We start from the raw sequence: 13,825 nt of genomic DNA on the forward strand, positions 1-13,825 counted from the left end.
CTTCCTAACTCCTTACAAGCCCGAGCTTCCATAATCAAAATGAACGTCCTGCCTAGGATACATTTTGTTAGCTCAATGCTCCCCCTGCCCCCTCCAATAGACCACTGGCGCAAGGTACAATCGATGGTATCTAAGTTTATCTGGAATAACAAACGCCCGAGAATCAAAAGAGCTACTACTCAACGTAGGAAACAAGATGGGGGCCTCGCAATCCCTGATTTTAAGCTTTATTTCTGGTCCTTTTCACTGAGACCTCTGATGTGCTGGCTAGACCCTGTAGATGCTGTATCTTGGCGCTCCTTAGAAGCGGTGGCGGTCTCACCGCTAAGATTGCAGGATGTGGTGTACTCCACTGTCCCTATTTCGAAATGCCGACTGAGGTATGGACCGATCATAACTCACGTGATCCAGACATCGCGTAATGTACAGAAGTCGTGTGGGGTTAAATGCCCATGGCACCTGGACTCTCCAATTTTTAATAACCAGCAATTACTTGTTGGGCACAAGCCGGTTAATATTCCTCAATGGCAAAGGACGGGGGTTCATACTCTAGCGGATATTTATGATAAGAACGGCCTCCGTGCGTTTCAGGACTTAAGAGAATTTTATGATCTTCCCGGCGAGTCCTTCTTTCTTTACCTTCAACTAAGGTCAGCGCTGAGGGCGCATGGCGTGCCGTGGGCTCAAGCTTTGCAACCACACCCCTTCCTCAGGCTCATAGTGGACAGGACGACCTCCAGAGGGTTTGTCTCAGACTTTTATACGCTCTTAATTCAGTCCACGTATAAAAATGTATCATTGGATACAATCTGGCGTGTGGATATCCCGGAGTTGGACCCCGAGTTTGACTGGGATGATGTTTGGGCAAATGTGGCATTGTCTTCCCGCAACCCCAATCACCAGCAAATTAATTTTAATTATATTCATAGGACCTATCTTACACCTAGGAAGCTATTTGCTATGGGACTGATAACCGACTCTCGGTGCACTTTGTGCTCTCAAAAGGCCACTGGCATTTATATGCATATGTATTGGGATTGCCCACCAGTGGCCCGCTTCTGGAGGTCAATAGCGGACAAACTTTCAGATCTGTGTGGCTTAACTATCCCATTCACAGCTGTTACGCTACTCCTGAACGATATAACAACACTACCCTCGTCCGTACAACTGAAAAGGGTTGTCCTAGCGGGTGTCACAGCGGCGAAGAAGCTAATAGCAATGAGATGGAAGGAGCCTGAGAAGCTCACAGTGATTAACTGGTCCCTAACACTGTTGGATGTGATTTATCTTGAGATATCCACGGCGCAGGTGATTGGGGTGGGGCAGGCTGGGATTGACCTATGGTTCGCAGCAGCTGAGAAGGTCAGGACCGCCGTGTGCGGCTGAGCGGGGTTGGGGTGCTTGTTCGGGGGAGTCCGGCGGTCTCGTGGGAGGGGGAGGAGGAAATGTCTTGTCTGTCTTGTCTTTTGTGATGTCTTGAATTTAACTAGGGATTTTATTGGGGGGCAGCTATTTAGCTAGTTCTTCGCTATTTGGTCATCTATTAGATAGTACCCCTGGAATTTTGAATTTAAAATTTAAAAAGGTTGAACTCTGTTTTCTTTTCTTTTTGTCTTTATAATTTATAAATTGTTATATTCTGTATTATTATTGTTTTTGTTATTTTCCTGTGAAGTTCTGTGTATTGTGATTAATGTGTTGTCTTGTTTCATGTAAGTAATAATAAAAAAAAATGTATCATTCCTCTCAGTGTCTCATATATTTCCTCACTGATTCCTGACTCTTTCCTAAAGGCAGAAAGATACATGTTATGGTTAACTGTGTTATGCATAGTATTAACTATTCACTGTAGAAATGTATCGGATGTTGTGCCTAGGCTATTATTCTTTCACATCAAACTGCATGACAGTGCAAATAATTTTTTTCAATAAACTGAGAATGAGCACCATTTTGCCTTTATTACCAAATGTATCTGTGTTTTTATTGTGCTTTGAAACTACCTGTTAGGAGTGTAGGTGGGGATCACTGGTCTCTGTTTGCGGTTCAGTTTGGCTTTTGCCACCACTGCAGAGGTTATAGGCTGGCCTGCTACCTTCTTCCCTCTGGGTTTATGCCACTGCTGTGGCCGACTTGTACAGGAGGCAGTGTCTTCATTTTATGCAGAAGAAATGTCTAAACTGTACATGAGCCCAATGATGTGTGCACAGTTTGATTGATTGATTAATTGAAAACTTTATTAACAGATTGCAGAATGGGTACAGTACAGTACAGCTCAATACATACAATTGTTAAGGGGATGCAGACCAGAGAAAGACTTTCGTCTTGTTTACATCAGGGTCCCCCATTTTCAATTCATTGTAACATATATGACATACATGACATACAGATAGACAGTACTGCTACATCTATACATTTATGACATACCAGATTTGCAAATACAGTACTGTTTGTGATACCAAAAGAGTCCAGAAAAAAAGAGTATACATTTGACGTAGAAACTGTACATTGGATTGGGTAGGTGGGGGTGGGGGGGGACTGTACATTTGGAGGTGGTTGGGTGGGTGGGGGGGGGGGGGGTTGGGTAGGAGTGGGGGGGAGGTTGGGTAGGAGGGGTGGGTGGGGGACACTGTACAACTGTACAAACAAAACTGTACATTGGAATATTGACAAGACCATACTTGGTAATTTACTGTACATTGGAGGGGGTTGTTAGGACATTTACAGGGGCCAGTTTCGAATTGCAGTCTCCCGTAGGTGTTTTTTGAGAATGTTTTTGAAAGTGGGTAGTGATTCACATTCCTTTACAGCTTTGGGTAGGGCGTTCCACATTGATGTGGCATAATTGTGAAACGTGTTTAGTCCCTTGTTTGAGCCGAATCTGGGTTTAACATGATTTGTGGAGCTCCCTCTGGTGTTGTGATCGTGGTATTCACTGACCTTTGGGAAGTATTTTGACATGTACATGGGTACCTTGGTCGTGTAGTGTATCTTGTAGACCAGGCCCATTGCAAGTCGCTGTACTCTGTCGTCTACTCTAAGCCATCCTAGGTTGTCAAAGTGGGCAGGGGTGAGGTGGGTTCTAGGAGTAAGGTCAAGCAGTAGTCTGACCAGTTTGTTTTGAGATGTTTGTAATTTTGTTTTTAGCGCCTTTGAGGTGCTTTGGTACCATGAGGTGCAAGCATAGTCGTAGTACCCTTGAATGAGTGCTCCTGCCAGAGTCTTCAGGGTATTCTTGTTTACCAGTGAGGAGATCCGGTACAAGAATTGAGTTCGTTGGTTGACTTTTTTTATTACATTGGATGCCATTTTGTCACAGGAAAGATTTGCCTCTAGGATGGAACCCAGGTGTACCCTGGTGCCCTATGGTTTCAACAGAAATGAGAAGGGGAGAAAAGAAATAGGCTACTGTTTGAGAACACTGCTCGTACTAGCTGCTACTTGAATATAGCTTCCCTCTCCACTAAAATGTATCAGCAATAGTAGTAATCATGGATTATCGTCATAGTTCTTGTAATCTTCAATCAAGTCAACTGTAAGTAATGCTTGAGAGTAGCTAGCTAATGTTATATATAGCTAATGCTTGCATCACCATGGAGGTCTAAGGTAAATGTGTATCTCATGAACATACTTTTCCACTGCATATTGTAACCCTCTCTGTCTGCTTCTAGATGAAATATTTGTGTTATCTTAAAAAAACAGGTCTATTACCTGCTGTGGTAAATCTCCCGTGGCCTAGCCCCTTTCGTGACTGTGAAGCAAAACTTGCATCACAGTGAGGAAAGGGGCTACCTGCGGCCATCGTCAACAGTTATTCACGGTCGACTTTGTTTGTCCGAGTTTTCAAAGGGGGCGTGGCTTAGCGATAGGTCTATTGGAGGGGGGCTTCCCACTCTCCAAGACATTTACAACAAGCGCTGTATGGGTAAGGCTAAGAGAATAATCAAAGACCCCAGCCACCCAAACAACTGCCTCTTTGAACTGCTGCGGTCAGGCAAGCAATACCGGAGTCTCATGGCAAGCACAGAGACTCAGAAGGAGCTTCTATCCCCAGGCCATCAGGATGCTCAATGAACAATGAACAATAACAGACCATCAAACACACCCACAACACACACATCCACACGCACACACTCACTTTAAATAAACAACACACTGTAGCACCCACTTTACCCACTTTAGGCACTAACACACACTTTATATTTATTGGCATCAATCCCATGCACCTCATTGCACCTCACCACCACGAGGTGGCACCACAAGCTAAGCTATACAAGCTCACCATTCTACACTATACTGTATAGTAGCTGACGGTATAGACTGTACAGAAGTATAGACTGTGTGTACATATACTGTATATATGTATATTACACTATCTTGTTATTTTATCTAGCACACTCTCAGGAGCAAAACAGAAAGAAGCATTTCATGCAAAAGTATTCTGTATTTCTGTATGACAACTAATAAAGAAACTTGAACTTGAAACTTGAACTTGTAGGCAGCCCTGTTTCATGCCGGTGAGCACTTTGAAGTGTTCTCGTGCACATCCGTCATGTAACACTTGGCATTTCATGTCCTGATACGTGTTCTTGATTATGCTGATGTATTTTTTAAGGATTCCATAGTGTGCCATGCGTTTCCAAAGCAGCTTGTGGTCTACACTATTGAATGCCTTTCAAAATCTATGAAATTGACATAGACAGGTGCGTGCCATTCTATGGATTGCTCGATGATGATCCTGAGGGTGGCAATTTGGTAACTGCACAATCTACCGTTCCTGAAACCGGCTTGGTTCTCTCAGTTCATCATCGACCCCTTTTCGCAGTCTGTCCAAGATAATGCGGTTGACCACTTTGCTTGGTGTTGAGAGCAACATAATCCCACGATAGTTGTTGCAGTTCTTAAGGTCTCCTTTCTTGTGTATAATAGCAATGAGCCCGTCGTTCCAGTCTGTTGGTACATTTCCTTCTTTCTCCCAGATCCTTTTGATCAGCTGGTGTAGCATGGTAGCTGAGGTTTCAACGTCTGCCTTTAAAGCTTCTGCTGGAATGTCATCTGGCCCTGCTGCCTTGCCACGTTGCAATGCATTGATGGCCTTTTTCACATCATATCTTGTTGGGGGGGCACAGTTGATCTCCAGCATGTGTGCAGCTGGCGGAATCTCCACTTCTTGGACAGTGGGGGCTCTCTGTTGAAGAGCTCCCTAAAGTGCTCAGTCCACCTTTGATGTTGTTCTTCCTTGGTGGTGAGGAGTCGTCCTTGTTTGTCACGGATTTGTGTGTTTGTCTGTCTAAACCTCCCGGTTAGTTTCTTGGTGGTCAGGTAGAGTTCCTTGAGGTTATTCTTTCCCGCTGCTTCCTCTGCTTCTTGCGCCAAGTCTTCTTTTTTTTTGTTTTTTGTTTTGTATTTAATTTTTTAATTATTTTTTAAACACACATATAAATAAACATGACAACACACGATAAGATACACAAGCATTAATACACAGTGTATATCCAACGAAATTACCATTTATACCAATGTCTTATACAGGATATACCCCTAATACCTGTTATCTAAAAACCTACACACATATGCTCCAGCTCGAACCCCCCCCTCCCGGACCCCTCTTTGGATAGTACCTCCATTATCCCTCGCTCCTAACCAGACACTACCATTATAAGCTAGCTTTTATTCTCTCCACCACTTCTAACCACATTGTCATTTTGGATTCATTGAGACCCAGAATTCTTGCTGTAGATATTTCTTGATAAATCACATCGAGATATGTAAGAAACCAAACTTTCCGGCAAATTTTTTCCGGTTAAAACCAGCGTGATGCGATCAGCTTTTTAGCTACTGTGATACCCGATAAAACCAATCTCTTTAGCTGTGGATGAATGAATGAATGAAAATGAATGAAAACTTTATTTAACAGATTGCAGAATGGGTACAATACAGTACGGCTCAATACATACAATTGTTAAGGGGATGCAGACCTGAGAAAGACGTTTGTCTTGTTTCCATCAGGGTCCCCCATTTTCAATTCATATAGACATATATGACATACATGACATACAGATAGTCAGTACTGCTACATCTATACATTTATGACATACCAGATTTGCAAATACAGTACTGTTTGTGATACAGAAGGAGTCAAGAAAAGGGAGTATATACATTTGACGTAGAAACTGTACATTGGAGGTTGGGTGGGGGGGGTTGGGTACATTGGGATATTGACAACCATACTGGGTAATTTACATTGGAGGTGGTTGGGGGGGGGGGGGGGGGCGGGGGGCACACTGTATAAACAAGTAACACTGTACATTGAGGGGGGGGGGGAGGAGACACTGTACAAACAAACACAATTGTACATTGAACTATTGACAAAACCATACTAGGTAAATGACTGTACATTGGAGGGGGTTGGAATGATTGGGTTAGGATATTTACAGGGGCCAGTGTTGAATTGCAGTCTCCCGTAGGTGTCCCTTGAGAGAGGTTTTGAAAGTGGGTAGTGATCCACATTCCTTTACAGCTTTGGGTAGGGCGTTCCACATTGATGTGGCATAATTGCGAAACGTGTTTAGTCCCTTATTTGAGCCGAATCTGGGTTTGACATGATTTGTGGAGCTCCCTCTGGTGTTGTGATCGTGGTATTCACTGACCTTTGGGAAGTATTTTGACATGTACATGGGTACCTTGGTCGTGTAGTGTATCTTGTAGACCAGGCCCATTGCAAGTTGTTGTACTCTGTCGTCTACTCTAAGCCATCCTAGGTTGTCGAAGTGGGCAGGGGTGAGGTGGGTTCTAGGAGTAAGGTCAAGCAGTAGTCTGACCAGTTTGTTTTGAGATGTTTGTAATTTTGTTTTTAGCGCCTTTGAGGTGCTTTGGTACCATGAGGTGCAAGCATAGTCGTAGTACCCCTGAATGAGTGCTCCTGCCAGAGTCTTCAGGGTGTTCTTGTTTACCAGAGAGGAGATCCGGTACAAGAATCGAGTTCGTTGGTTGACTTTTTTTATTACATTGGATGCCATTTTGTCACAGGAGAGATTAGCCTCTAGGATGGACCCCAGGTAGGTAATTTCATCTTTCCTTGTGACAATATTGTCACCCACTGTAACTGAGAAGCCGTCGGTCTTGCTGAGTTTGTTATTTGAACCGAAGAGAATGGACTCTGTTTTGCCCATGTGTAATGATAGTTTGTTATCAGCGAGCCATATGCAGATTCTGCCTAGTTCCGAGCTGAGGGTTTTTTCAACCTGTAACTTGTTCTTGTCAGAGACCAGCAGGGCTGAGTCGTCCGCAAACAGGAACAAGTTGCAGTCACAAGCTGACGACATGTCATTTGCATAAATTAGGAACTGCAAACTCAAAAACATCATTCAATAGTAATACAGAGGGGTGTACAGGTATATTCCAAGATAAGAGTTTTGATAATTGTTGGGTCACATCTTTCCAGAATATCTTAACTGGTGGGCAGTCCCAGTACATGTGCATAAATGTCCCTTCATCCCCATTTGTACATTGGGAGCATTTGGAGTCTTGTTTAAGACCCATTCTGTTCAGTCTTATAGGAGTCAAGTATGTCCTGTGAATATAGTTAAGATTGATTTGTTGATGGTCCGGGTTCCTTGATGTAAGTCGGACATTTGCCCAGGCTTCTTGCCAATCAAAGTCACTTTCCAGGTCTGGTATATCCCTCCTCCAGACAGAGTCTAGTTGGAGGGTTTCATACGAGGACGTTAGTAATTGATGATAAAAATCTGAAACAAAACCTCTCGATGTCTCTCTTTCATAGAAGAATTTGTGGTATCTGTGGTGTTCAATTGGTATGTCTAATGGAACACCGTGAGACTTCAAACATAGCCGTAACTGTATGTAAAAAAGCCATGTGGACTTGGTGAGATTAATTTTTTTGCATATTTCTCCATAACTACAAAAACCCTGTTTGTTAAAAACATCCCCTAATGAGTGTATGCCTTGCTCTTCCCATATAGGGAATCTTATAGGTCGTTTTTCCATTAAGAGTGCATTGTTATTGAATAAGGGAGTATGATTGTGCCATTTATGTGGGTTAGGATATTTTTTTTGTGTTTCACGCCATATCCGAATCGCATGAGTAATTATGGGGCCAAATTTCCATTCACAATGCTTGATTGGTAGTTTAGTGTATGCTATGTCCTTCAGTCTATGTGGGGCTACTATGTTTTCTTCTAATTTTCTCCAGGATACTAATGCTTGGGGATCAAACCATGTTGTCAATGGTCTTAATGTGTACGCCTTAAAATAGTGGAAAAAATCTGGAAATGCCATGCCACTGTCTGCTTTATTTCTCTGTGCGGTGGATCTTTTTATACGTGGTGGTTTGTTATTCCAAATAAATGTGTATGTGGAGGAGTGTAATCTTTTCCAGTAACCCTCTGGAGGGGGTAACGGTAGCATTGAACTGAAGAAGTTGATTCTAGGTAGTACGTCCATCTTAACTATTGATATCCGTGCCTGTACTGAGTTTTTAAGTTTTGCCCACCTATCAAGGTCGTCTTTGATTTTGTTTTGGATTTTTGTGTAATTGTGCTTCACCGTTTGTCTTATGGTGGGGAATATTTCCACTCCAAAGCATCTAAAATGTTTTACCATAGGTATCTCTCCTGGGAGGGTTATATCTTTTTTTGCAGGGGTGTTAAGTGGAAGGAAAGCCGACTTCGGCCAATTTATCTTGAATCCCGATAAATCACCAAAGTTCTCAATCAACTTGAGCAGATGAGGCAGTGTGGTGTTGGGGTTTTGCATGAACAGTATTACGTCGTCCGCATATAAACTAATTTTATGTTGTGTGCCCTTGATTACGATTGGTTGTATGGATTGGGATTGTCTTATATATTGTGCTAAAGATTCTAATGATAGATCGAATAGTCCGGGACTAAGAGGGCAACCCTGTCTAGCTGAGCGTGATACCGGAAATATTCCGGAGGTGATTATACCTGTAGTAATCATGGCCGATGGGTCTTTGTATACTACTTTAATCATATCAATGAAACCTTTACCTAACCCCATCTTCTCTAATACTGCCCATATATACGACCATTCCAGCCTGTCAAAAGCTTTCATTGCATCCAGGGACAGCATCGCCTTAGGTATGGTGTCGTCCTTGTCGGCATCTAGTACGTGCAGTATTCGTCTTATGTTATCAGTGATCAGGCGGCCTCTTATGAAGCCAGTTTGGTCCGGATGAACTAAAGACGTCATATGCTTTTGTAATCTGATGGCTAATACCTTAGAGTACAGTTTGATATCGGTTCCGAGGAGGCTTAAGGGTCTGTAACTACCGCACTCGGTGGGGTCTTTGTCTTTTTTGAGAAGGACTGTTATGAGTGCAATATTGTCGTTTTTATGGAAGTTCCCCTCCTTGACTGAGTATAAGATCATATTTAGTAATAAGGGTCCAATTATGTCCCAACAAGAAAGGTACATTTCTGGTGGGATACCGTCTCTTCCAGGAGCCTTACCACTTTGCATTTCGGATATGGCCTTCTTGAGTTCCTCTAGTGTGATCGGTGTTTCTAACTGTTTAGCGGCATCCTCTGTAAGTTTAGGGAGAATAATTTGATTAAGATATGTGTCCATTTTGTTTTGATCGAAGGTCGTTTCTGATTTATATAAGTCGGAGTAGAATTCTTTGAATGTATCGTTTATTTTTTCAGGGTCTGTTTCAAGTACTTGTTGTGCTCTAATGGTAGTTATATCTGCAAATTTTGCATTAATTCTTAATCGCATGGCTAATAGGTGACTAGGTTTAGAACCTTGGGAGTACTGCTGTTGTCTTGTGCTACGTATTTGTATTTCCGATTGTTGTCTGTATATGGCATTGATCTCTTTTTTTAGTACATTAACTTGATTTTCTAGTCGAGTTGAGTTGTTGTATTTTAAAGAATTAAATAACGTTGAGTGAAATCCTTGATCATTCCCTTTACCGACATCCATATTATTCTGGGGTCTTGCACCGAGTTTGCATTCTCCCGTAGGAATACTATAAGAGCTTCTTTGAGTTGTGTAATGAATTCCTTGTTATTAAGCAGCATCGAGTTAAATCGCCATCTTGGGGCTCGGGAAGATAGTATACCAAATGTTCCTTTTAGGAGTAAATAACAGTGATCTGATAGTGCATTGGGTATCATTTCCACTTCATAGTTATCAAATAGTCTCGGGGATGCAAAGACATAATCTATTCTGGATAATGTGTTATGTCTCGCAGATCGACAAGAGTACTTTCGGGTCGTGGGATTGCGCCAAGTCTTCTATGTATTTCTGTTTGTTGCGTTTGATGCTTTTCTTCACCTCCTTGTTTGCTACTTCGTAGTCTCTGTGAGCTGCTCCCTTTTTTGCTCGAGTTTTGCATTTGTTTATTGTGTCTTTTTTTGCCCTCCTCTCCTCTATTCTTTTCAGTGTTTCAGTGGATATCCAGGGTTTGTGGCTTGTTTTCTTTCTCCCTACCACTTCTAGGCATGTCTCCTTCCATATGGTTTTCAGGTTGTTCCAGTGCTCTTCCACTGGTTTTTGAGCTTGTTCTTGCAGGGCTTTGAACCTGTTCTGTAGGGTGATTTGAAGAGAAAGTATAACATGCCCTTAAAATACTTCGTATCGACATTTTATTATTATTATTATTATATATATTCTTTTTGTATAAGGAAGTTGCATTGTTCATTAAAATACCTGTAATAGTACAGTAGTCCACACACACACACACACACACACACACATGCACACATGCACACGTTCTGGTATGGCAAGTTATGGCACTCGCCATACCTTGGCATTTCTTTTTTTATATAATTTTATTTTTTTTATAATAAATTTTTTTTTATGTTGATTTAGAATTAAAATGTCAACATTATGAACGAAGCTTCGAACTATTCGGTACAGCCCTAGCATGTTTTGATATAGTCAATTATCTCACTTTTACTAGGTGACTTTTACTATAGGTGACTAACTCAAATATGCCAAAAAAAAAGGAAAATGGACATAGGGACGTTTTTTAATCAAAGGGCAGCAGAGACAAGTGATACGGGGACACAGGTAAGGTCTTACAATGGCTTAGTGATTATAACAGTGCAGTTCAGCATTCAGTAACCCATACTTTTTGTGAACGTGTTTTTGATACTACGTTCTGTTGAACACACACCTCAAAACCGTACCTAAGGAAAATTGGCTCAATTGCAAGAAAAATAATAGACAGTTATGATATTACATTCTGCATAATTTGTATGCAAAATATTGTGGTTCCCTGCTTTAGTCTGTTGACACATTTCTATACAAAAAATGCTTGTGTAGTCCTGTGTCATACCTAAATGTCATATAAGTGAATTGTATAGAAACAACTCACCAAAAGTGACTATTGCGCAACTGATTTGACAAAAAACATCCACCAAGGGGGGGAAACCCCCCCTTCACCCCCCCACCCTCCCTAATTGCCATACCTTGGCTTTTACTGAAACGACGCCACTGATGCACGCGTGTGCATTCAGTTAACTTGGAATATGACTGTAATACAAACAGTTCAGTTTGTCAGGTACATGCAACACAGATTACAGTGTTGACATCTGTCTGCTTGAGAAAATCCCATTTGCTGCAATAAATCTTTTTTTTTCCACTTTTTCTCCTCCTGTTTCTCTGTGTTTTTCTCCCATCCCAATTTAGTCGTGCCAATTCCCACCTCCCCTTCCTGGCCGTTGCTCGCATGTGCCCCCCACTGGTCGGTCTAGGGAGGGTTGATAGATACTATCGCATGTCCCCTCTGATAAATGCAGAGTCAGCCAGCCACTTCTTTTCACCTGCCAGCGCGGACTCTCATTGGTGAGATGTAACGTGTGGGAGGCTCACACTACCCTCACCATCTCTCTTCCTCGCTGTGCAGCAGTGGAGGTTTCTCTATGACAACACGTGAAACACAAATTCACTCATAATTCATAATTATTATTAATTTACATATACCTATATATATAAATAAATTAAAAAAAAACTATATATATAGTTTTTTTTTTTTTATTATTATTTTTATTATTTTTTTATTATAAATGTTTTCCTCTGTAAAAAAATGCCAGTGAATTTTCTTTTTCTTCAAAAATGGCCAAAATTGACAGCTCTGAGCAGGCCTGCACTGCAGTATTGCCTGCAGTAATTATTTGTGAAGAAAACTTCACAGGTGTGACCCATTGTTAAATAAATAATAAATAATAGCCAATCAAAATAGGCTATTAACTTCATCTAAGCACGGTCTGTGCAGTTAAACTCTTGCCATTGAATGGAGGATTGAATGATTGACAGCCTTGACAATCCAATAATACACGGAGGATGAATGATTGGCAGCCTTTGAAATCCAATCAGAGTCTGCTTGGTAAAATACATGCAGAACTGCAGCTGGCGTCAGTGTTCTAGTCAAAGTTGTGTTCCATCATCTCATGTGTGCATTTTGCCTGAAGAAGAACATTAATTTGCCTAATATAATCATTCATATTTTAAGATCTTTATTCACTTGTTCACTTATTGTTGTGCACTGGATGATATATATATATTTTTTTATCTCAGTTGAAGACTAGTGTAGTTGTAGTTGACGTGAACGTGCCATCTTGCTGTGAAGGCAAGCTAACTTGTAGCTAGTAGTTTACAGTACAGCTGTAACAACACACAATAGGCTAAATTAAACTTTGCGCCAACATTAGGACCGAAGTATAAACCAGCAACTGAGCAACATGAAGAAGTGGACTTATGCACCTGGATCAGAAAAAAGTAAGTTGTAGTGTTTGTAAAACAAAAGCCTGATTAGCCTGGATGCTAACGTTAGCTAACTGTTTAGAGAACAATACATACTTGTAGTAGACTTGATTAAGGTATTGCAACGTTGGCTGCTGGCTGCTAATGAAGCCTGCAGATCATATTTGAATGTGCACTGTGTTAGTGTAAATGAATGAATGTTGCCGCTAGCTTGTGGCTAGGCTAGCGTTCTTTGCTAATGGCTAACGTTAGCTAGCCGAATTGTTTAGAGACTTGAATAAGGGAATGAAACGTTGTTAACTTGGCTATGTCACATATAAACACAATGTAATGTATCACGTTGGCTGCTGGCTGCTAATGCAGCCTGCAGATAATATTTGCATGTGCACTGTGTTAGTGGTGCTGCCTAAATGAATTAATGTTTGCCGCTAGCTTGTGGCTAGGCTAGTGTACGTTGCCGATGCATCTAGTGCCTGTGTGGAGGAGGAAGTAAACATTGCCAGGCATTCTGGTCATTGTAGTTCTCCCTCTTTTCACCCACAGTTAAAGGAGACATGACATGCTGGTTTGATGAAATGTATAGTGTAAATGAAATGAATAGTGTATGTATATTCAATAGTAGTATTGATAGTATATTAGCCACTGTATACTGTACATGGTCTGCTTGGTTTGATCGGGCCGCTGAGCCATGGTCTGCTTGGTTTGACCGGGCCGCTGAGCCATGGTCTGCTTGGTTTGATCGGGCCGCTGAGCCATGGTCTGCTTGGTTAGACCGGGCCGCTGAGCCATGGTCTGCTTGGTTAGACCGGGCCGCTGAGCCATGGTCTGCTTGGTTTGATCGGGCCGCTGAGCCATGGTCTGCTTGGTTTGATCGGGCCGCTGAGCCATGGTCTGCTTGGTTAGACCGGGCCGCCGAGCCATGGTCTCCTTGGTTTGATCGGGCCGCTGAGCCATGGTCTGCTTGGTTAGACCGGGCCGCTGAGCCATGGTCTGCTTGGTTAGACCGGGCCGCTGAGCCATGGTCTGCTTGGTTTGATCGGGCCGCTGAGCCATGGTCTGCTTGGTTTGATCGGGC

Source organism: Notolepis coatsorum, assembly GCF_963971535.1.
Source record: "Notolepis coatsorum genome assembly, chromosome: 12".
NCBI lineage: Eukaryota > Metazoa > Chordata > Actinopteri > Aulopiformes > Paralepididae > Notolepis > Notolepis coatsorum.